Below are 8,501 nucleotides of genomic sequence, written 5' to 3'. Positions count from 1 at the left end.
TTCAAATATCAGTGAAGCATATTCCTGACCATGCATTCCCAGAGTCAGGATTTTAAAAATAAGCCTCTCCGTTTCATCCTGCCACCTGTGTTTTCTGTAGATGTGTCTGTGCCCTTACTTCCCCAACCATCTGTAGCAGTGCGGCTCCACCAGCTGACTGCAGCCCTTCCACAGGCTGTGTCAAAAGCATATCAGTCTTCTAAGATCAAGTTAATATTTCCCTGTTTAAAATTTTGACACTGTGAAAAGGGCATTTTTCCACCTGAAGATTGCAGCTGTGAGTTCTTCCTTACCCCATTTAACAATTTTTTATTATTTTTTTTTCCATTGTTCCTCATTAGATAGCATCCAAGTTCAGACAAAGACTGGTCATGCCTGACAAGCAGTCTTGATGATTAAATGTTTGTTAAGAAGCCTCTGCTGGGAAGATGTCTGCCCCTTCGTCTGTGGGTTCTTTTCATGCCAGCCTGGTCTCGCTGTATTTCAGTAGTGGCCTTAGGTGCAGTTCCAGCTTCAGAATTGTGCGCAGCTTGGTGTGCTGCTGAGTGTTCCCGTCTCCTCCACCTCCTTCATGATCTGCAGAAATGTACCACTAATCCTGCTTCTCTACAGAGAGATATGTCCTTTGTACACCCCCAGAGGCCTAATTCCAGCAGTAGGATCTGCTGTGAGGAATCACAGGTAGAGGCAAGCTCTGAGCTCTGTGACTGCCTGCTTGGACCTCCCAGTAGCCTCCCTCCCCAGACGGCACCCCCTCTTGCAGATCCCTCTCTTTCCATGGGTGCTGTGCAGGGTAAGCCAGGCACCTCGCTCCAGGCTCTGAATGCCACTGCAGAGGTCAGATATCTGGAAAGTAGGGCTGAGGAAAGTATTCAGACCTCACAGATATAGGCACTCTAATTATTAGCTACTTCTTCAGTCAGTGTTAATGTCTGGCCTCCTACAGGAGGAGAGGCAGGCCTGAGATAGCTGCTGGGCTGCCCCAGCTAACTCGCCCTAACCACCCTCCAGGGCAGAGCCACCGCCAGCGAGGGTGGCCTACCTAAGCTAGGGGCCTGAACTGCGCTCGTAGGGGGACCATCTGCTTAATGTCCAAGCATGCCAGCCGTTTCTTTAATGTGGTCCTTGGTTCCTCCACTGATGTGGCACTTGGTTTCTACCTCAACAGTATTAGTAGCCTGCAGACTGCATACATCCCAAGACCAACAAAAAACGGAAAGGTTAAACAATGCTTTGGAAGTGTCCCCACACCTCTCCTTTAACCTCAGAGGGAGTCTAGCTGAATAGCTTTGATTAGATGTCTGATTTTAGATGATGAGATTTAGATGAATTGCACACTATGTAAAGGCAACATTTTCTCTCTCTACAGTTTTCTCTACAGCTTCTGGAGTGAGTATCATATGATTTCCCACTCTGAACCTGGTGTAATCCCTCATCTTTTTGGAGACCCATTTGTCCTCCTTTGCATCCAAAGTGAAATAAGCAAGCCCAAATGGCCCCCAATAAAACAGCTGTTAACAACCCATTTTATGCAGATTTTGAACACTTGGGGAAAGACTGGGGCAATGGAGGCTAGTATTGCAGGCCAAGATGCCTCAGCTATTTTTAGGATTTAGAACCATCAGCCTACCCTACCTGGCTACAATGCACAATTCAATTAGCATTATCCCTTAAATGCTTGTCTGCTGATATCCAAACTTATTCCCTGTTTACTCCTGTGATCCCCTTTATAGATGCATTTCCTATTGCCATCAGTGTGTATCTTTTTATGTCATTTTACTTCTCTTCTAGAAGCCATATAATTCTTATCAGTTCCCATAGTACATCATCCAATCATCCTTTATATTGTATGTTGCTATCAATTTTCCATTCTTATATATTTTTTAATCTCATACAAGAATATTGTATCATCTTTACTTTGCTCTGATAAAAGAAATGTAATATTTTGGTATGGAAACTACTCTGTAATCCACATGAATATACAAGAGATTTGTTCTCTGTATTGAAAAGAGGTCTTTTTTTACACTATCTTTAAATCAGAAAAGGCATTACTTTTTTTAACATGTTTTCTCCTTAAAGGATGAATTTAGTGCTCATGAAAGCTGCCACATTGACAGCTCTGAGAAAAGTCTATTTAATTGGCCATGGGAAGGATAAGTAGCAGAAGCGTAAGCTTCCTAGACTGCTTATGCATTCACCTGGAAAAATCTATGAGCCTGCTCCCAGTCAAGGCAATGGTAAAATTCCCTCAAACCTGGCACTTCATTTGGCTTCTGAGTCTGCCCATGGAAATAATCCTTATGGCAATGGTAGATGTGCTGTGTTGTTAAAATTTTTCTCCAACTGGAGGTACCGTGAATTTGCTGAGAACTGAATACCTTTCATATGGCCACATCTCTGGCTGCTATCGATCTGTGCCAGATTCACATCAGTGACATAGAGAAGAGAGGGGCTATAGCTCTTTGCTGCTCTCTCAAGCCCCTCTGATGATTTTAAAATTTTGATGGTATTAACTGTGTGTGATATATTACAAATCTCCTTCAAAGTCACATTTGAGCTCCAAAAGGAGTGAGAGACTTTGTCAATAAATAGGTGGTATGGTGTCTAGCACTGTGGTTTGTAAATGTTATGCCCAGAAGAAATCTTACTTTATAAACAGATGGATCCTCTTTACGTGATTCACTAATGCTTTACAATTAACTAATTAACAGGTTTATTGTCAAAATTAGCAATAAAAAGTCTTCAGGAGTTTTGACCAAAGCAGTCTTTGGCAATTACATAGATACAAAACAATCTGTGTGATAGTTTGAGGCTAAATGTTCCTCAGATAGGAATTTAACCTGCTGTTTTCAAATAAAAGTTGACAAATAGGAAACCAAACCCTGCAGATTTTCTCAACCATTTCATATTTGAGACTCTCAGCCTTAATTAGTATTAATTACAGGTAACACAACAAAAGTTTGAAGGGCTGATTATGCATTTTCTAGACAAACAAACCAGTTTAATATCCTACACTTTGATGGACTAGCTTCTTTCAGGCTCCTCTAATGATATAGTTCTGGGTCATGAATCATTGTGCTTTTCATGCTATAAATAATATTTGGTTTTAAAGGGCACCATATCATATAGAAATACATAACACAAAGGACATTAAAATGAAATTATATAATATTACTGCAGGTCAGGAAGAGAAAGCGGAATTCTCATAGAAATATACTACTTATTTTTGAGTAATCCACTCCATAATTCCTATGCAAAAATCTGTCCCTTTCAACTGGACACCACAAAAATGCAAATGAACAGAGCCCATATGATCAGAGTTTTAAAATATCTTACTCATCAATTTTGTAGATTTATCTCTAGAATTGATTAATAGATGGGGACCAGTGATTCACTCACTCCAGACCATGAAGGTTTCCAAGGAAAATATATATGAAAATACAAGATACAGTCAAGGCAAGTCATAGACAAGTCAGGAAGATAGTCGTCTGCAAGTATCATCGAGTTGGTGTGTGTGCCCATCCATATGCACCAATTCAGTAATGATTTGTTACACTATCCATTGTGACCCATTATGCTTTCTTCTTGACATTGCATCTTGCAAACTGTTTATATTTTTCTGTTTGGGCAAGATCTAACTGCTGACAGTAACACTTAAACTGACATAGTATTTTACAGAGCACTCGATTTTAAGTAGAATAGACAGAGAATTAACTGCATAACTCTATTACCAAGAAAGGAAGTTTCTAAATTCCATTTTCTAAAGACTACAAAAATATCTATTATTATTTCCTCCCCGTGTCTAACTAAGATTTACTGGACTGTTTAAATTGCTGATAAGCAAAACTGTCCTATAAGTAACCAGAAGAATAAAATACTAATTTTCTTTTTGAAGAGCAATAGAAGGACTGTAAAATATGGATTTAATAAGACATGACTTGTTATTTATTTCACTAAAATATCAATAGTGGAAAGTTTGTTTGGACTGGGAAGTTTGTTAAACTTAGCTATTGACTTAAATGAAAGTTAAGGTTATTTTTTGTGACAATGGCATTTTATTTCATTGCTATGCTAATTTTTATTCATTTCACAAGGACTGCTCCTTTTCTGACTCATAGTTATGTGAGTGAAATATAGACATACGTTCAGACTGGTTTTGAAGACAGTCCTTAATTTTATATTTAACAATGCTAATATATTTGTTTATCTTACTGTGTACGGTAGGTTGCACTTTTTAAGAAGTACATTGTATTATGGATTCATTTAATGAACTGAAGCAGATTTGCAGTAATTTATTCACAATGGGCCTCTTGTGTTTGTGTATATTTGAGAAGGACTCTGCATGAGAGGTCATAAAGATTGGGGCAGTCTGGAACTGCTTTAAATTCCTGGAAGTTTGCTTCTTTAATGTTCCTAGCAGATACATTGTCCAGAATATTTTATGAAGAGGATATGTACTAAAAGGAAAAAATTCAATTTTATATCAGTTTTCTTTTAACTAGTGGATGTTATCATTCCCTTAGAAAGGGTGTTATAATAAAAGAAACACTGAAAGATTTAAATATAGCAGAGCTAGTGGAAAGTGCTATAATACACAATTTATCCTATTTGATACTAGTTAACAAGTGCAGTGATCCATGAAGAAGATTCTTCTTTGAGTTTTTGGGTCTGAGTTTAAATTACTGGTTTGGGAGTAGAGTCTGTTGCTGTGTGCTATATAGCTAGCAATAGTTTAAATTCAACACAAACTACACACAGACTGAGGTTCTCAAGGTGCCTAGTTATGGTTGTGATTGGCAACCTATCATTTCTTTCTCATTTTCATTACAATATGTCATCAGAAACACAAGTTTGTGAGATGCTTCTTCTGTTTACCATATGTTTGACATTCATGTCCCCAACTGCAGGGGAAAAAAAAACACCCCAAAAAAGAGTAACTCAGCAATATTACTACTTTTTCAAATATGAAATGAGAACATACGCTAATTTTCAATCTATCTGACCTTTATGGATTAGCAAAGGAGAAACAGATATCAGCAAACAGCACCTGAACCTTTAGGGACAGTTGATGTCATCATCTGCCAGCACAGCCTACGCAGCCGTATAGGGATTCCCAAGAAGAGCAGAGATATTATGTCAGTGAAACAGAAATCATAGAATGATGATTTGAGGATCAGCAATAAGGAAGGTTTTGACCTTGAGGAGGTTTAAAAGTGCATTCTGAACAGCTATCTGGGACATAATTAAAGACATTTTAACATGATAAGCCCTGAAGAATGCAAACCATCATCTGTGCACATTGAAGAGTAAAAGATATTGCTTTTATAGCTGTGGAGCTTATGGTCAGAAGTGATATGAAATATTAGAAATGTGACAGTTTTATAATAATTTTATACTCATTGTAATAATTTTCATTTGCAGCTTTTTGCCAGTGAATCTCTGGAATGGCATTAAGTATTTCCAACTTCAGCTTACTCTGTAATATTAGAGTGTCTCTGGGGCCTTTCTTATTTCACATAACTGTGTTCGTAAGTTGCAAGCAAATAGGCATGAAGACAATGTCCGTTATTCAAGCTAACAAAAGAATAAGGAACAAGAGTTCCCAAAGACTTTTTGTTAAGTTTCTATGTGAAGAATACACTCCCAGATCTGCTGAAGGTTTGTATAAAAATCCAAGTGGTATTTCAAGCAAGAAAATAAATAAGTCTTTTTGACTTCTGCAAACTAATTATTGTCAGAAAATGTAAAGATGAAAAGAAAATATGTAGATGAGGAAACCCGGTACCTTTTCTTTTTTTTTTCTTTTTCTTCTTCGGACTCTGAAGCAGTCTAGTCAGTATCCTCTGGACCACATAGAGAGCATGGTGTAATTTTGCTCTTCTGTAAAACACAGGATGACACTATGTAATCCACCCTGTGGGTTCATCGCAACGAGATTGAAAACCAGTGATACATTACATGTGAATTTATCTTCTCCTGAGAAGCATGCATGGGTCCAGAGCAAAGAGAACTCCGTGTAGTTTAAGCAGAGGTAAGTGCTTTTATTATTGCTGGGGAACTGCCATAGTTTGCCTGCCTCTTTATGACTGATAGCTCTGGCTCTTAAAGTGACTCCCTGAATGCCTCTCTTCCTTTAGTTAGGGAATTATTTCTCACAATCTATAGTAGTATCTGGTTTCTGTATTTGAATTTCGCGAAGCAGTCTGATATCTGACTGTAGAGCTAAACCTTAGGCAAAACACTGTGCGCTATGCAATTAAAGCATTTGCGTTGTCTCCTTCGATAGATGCCTCTTGACAGAAAATTCATCCTCCACATACTCAAACTAACTCTCCATCTCATAATCATTCTGATTATTTATCTTAATAATCATTATAGCACATTTAGTCTAGATCTGTTCCTCAGTGAGGTTTGTCTGCTGAGAGAGATTAAATTTATAAATGTCACATACTTTTCATTTTGGAGTATATATGGCAAAGGTGTCCTGAAGTCTGCCTACAGCACAATAAATGTGTTATTCTCACCATCACTGTGGGGTTTAATTTCAACTTTTAGGGATGTAAGTTTTGAGCTAAGAGTAAACATGGTAAAGTTAATCACAAAAGTTTCTTAAAGCAAGGTATGAACAGGTGGACTTGTGTGTTTCAGCTGAACTATGGCATTTGATAAGCAACTCAAAGCAGCACATGATGCCTTAAAAGGACTTCTTCTGGATCAGAGAGTGGAAGCAATGGCAGCCGTGTGTAAGATGAACTCATACGGTGGCGTGTATGTGTTTTGCCAAGGGCTCTGACACAGAGGAGCCCAGTTCCCTTTGGAGCAGGAAAGCCTTGCTTTCTCAGCCTCTCAGGAGCTGCTGCCTCACCCTGGTCTGATAGAATCAGTGTAGCCTACACCATGGACTTCAAAGGTGATGGGACTAAACCCCATCTGAGGTGCCAAATGGGCTCCCCGTGCCTGGGTCTGTGGTGATAGGAGCCGTGTAAACAGCTTACAGTAAACAGAGAGATATCCTCAGTCCTTTTCTTCCCCAAATATGAATTCAACCCTTTTATATTTTAAAATATTTTTTATAAAAATCATACCGCAGATTTATACAACTGCTGCAGTCGAATATTTGTAAAAGCCTCACAACTGCTTCACATCATTCAAATGTTTACTGTATGCAGGCTGTTCTGAAATGAAAGCTACTGCCTTCATTTACATCCACTAGGAATCTCCAAACTAAGTCACTTCACCAAAAGGTATAATGGATTCCTAAGATGCTAAATTAATCTGAAAGATACTGTAGAGTCTTGCATATAGATAAACTGCAACAAGTGTAATGTAACAACTATAGTAGTTCCTCCGAGATGAGAAAGATTACTTCTCTCCATCAGTTTTTTATTGTTCTCTGCTGATAAGGCCCTTTACTACCCTTAGGGTGCTTCTCTTCTGTTTAACCAAGAATGAAGAAAGCTATTTTTATCACTGAACAATATTTGGTTCTGTATAAAAATCTTTCATATTTTGACATGTTTGTAATGCTTTCAGCTTAATGCCTCAGTGAAAGACTAGCTGTTCTTGGTGTATCTGTTCGTGGCACTCATCAGAAACTTTTTGATTTCCTTAGTTTATTAACCTTTACATCTATGTTCTTCTTTACGCTGAGAATGTAGCAGCATTCATAGCTTTTATTTATGTCTGCATTAGCCTGAACACTGATATACATTGCTAATTAAAGATGTACAGCATTTATTTGATGCCGTGAAAAACACACTGACAGTTTCGTGCCTTGTAAACTGGAAGGCTAGAAAACATTTAATCACATTAAGGGCGACAGTAAGAGTTTGCCTCCTTCGCATGGGTTTCCAGTAGCCACAGGGAAACAGGGGGAAAGCACAGTATTTATTTTCTGCATAAATGTTTTTCAGAATTTAAACTCCATTCAGAGTGAGAAATTTTCAGAGAAAACAAAACAAAACAAAACAAAATTTCAACTAATGGTGCTCTTTTATGATTTCAATTCACTCACCTCCTTCAGAAAAAGGCTAACAGTTTCAGACTGCCTACTGACACTGTTAAACAAAATTAAATAAATATTAGTTCAAACGCTCTGCAGCTAAAGAAGAACAGTAGATTTTGTGCCTGTATAGTGATGCTTACATAAGCACAATGCTAACTACCTCGCAGGCATTGATTTGCATGGTATCTGTGCAAGAGGCTCCAGACACAGACAGATTAATGAGCTCCTCTGCATTTAACCACCTTCGCCATTAATTCTGAGACTCAGAGGAAGGGAGAGGAGAGGTATCCTCTGATACAAATCTATGTATTCTCTCAACTCTCCCTAAACTTCAGGCTTTTATATTAAGATCATTATGTACCAATGGCAAGGAAACAACAGCCTCACTTTACTGAATTTTATTCTGCATTCCAGTTACTTTTACTAAACTTCATTTCTATTGAAGATTTTAGTAAAATGGAGCCTGAGACTTGCTAGGTCCTGGCTACATCAGTAA

This window comes from Falco cherrug, chromosome 1 (assembly GCF_023634085.1).
Source record: "Falco cherrug isolate bFalChe1 chromosome 1, bFalChe1.pri, whole genome shotgun sequence".
Classification (NCBI taxonomy): domain Eukaryota; kingdom Metazoa; phylum Chordata; class Aves; order Falconiformes; family Falconidae; genus Falco; species Falco cherrug.
Note: the sequence above shows the minus strand (reverse complement) of the source record.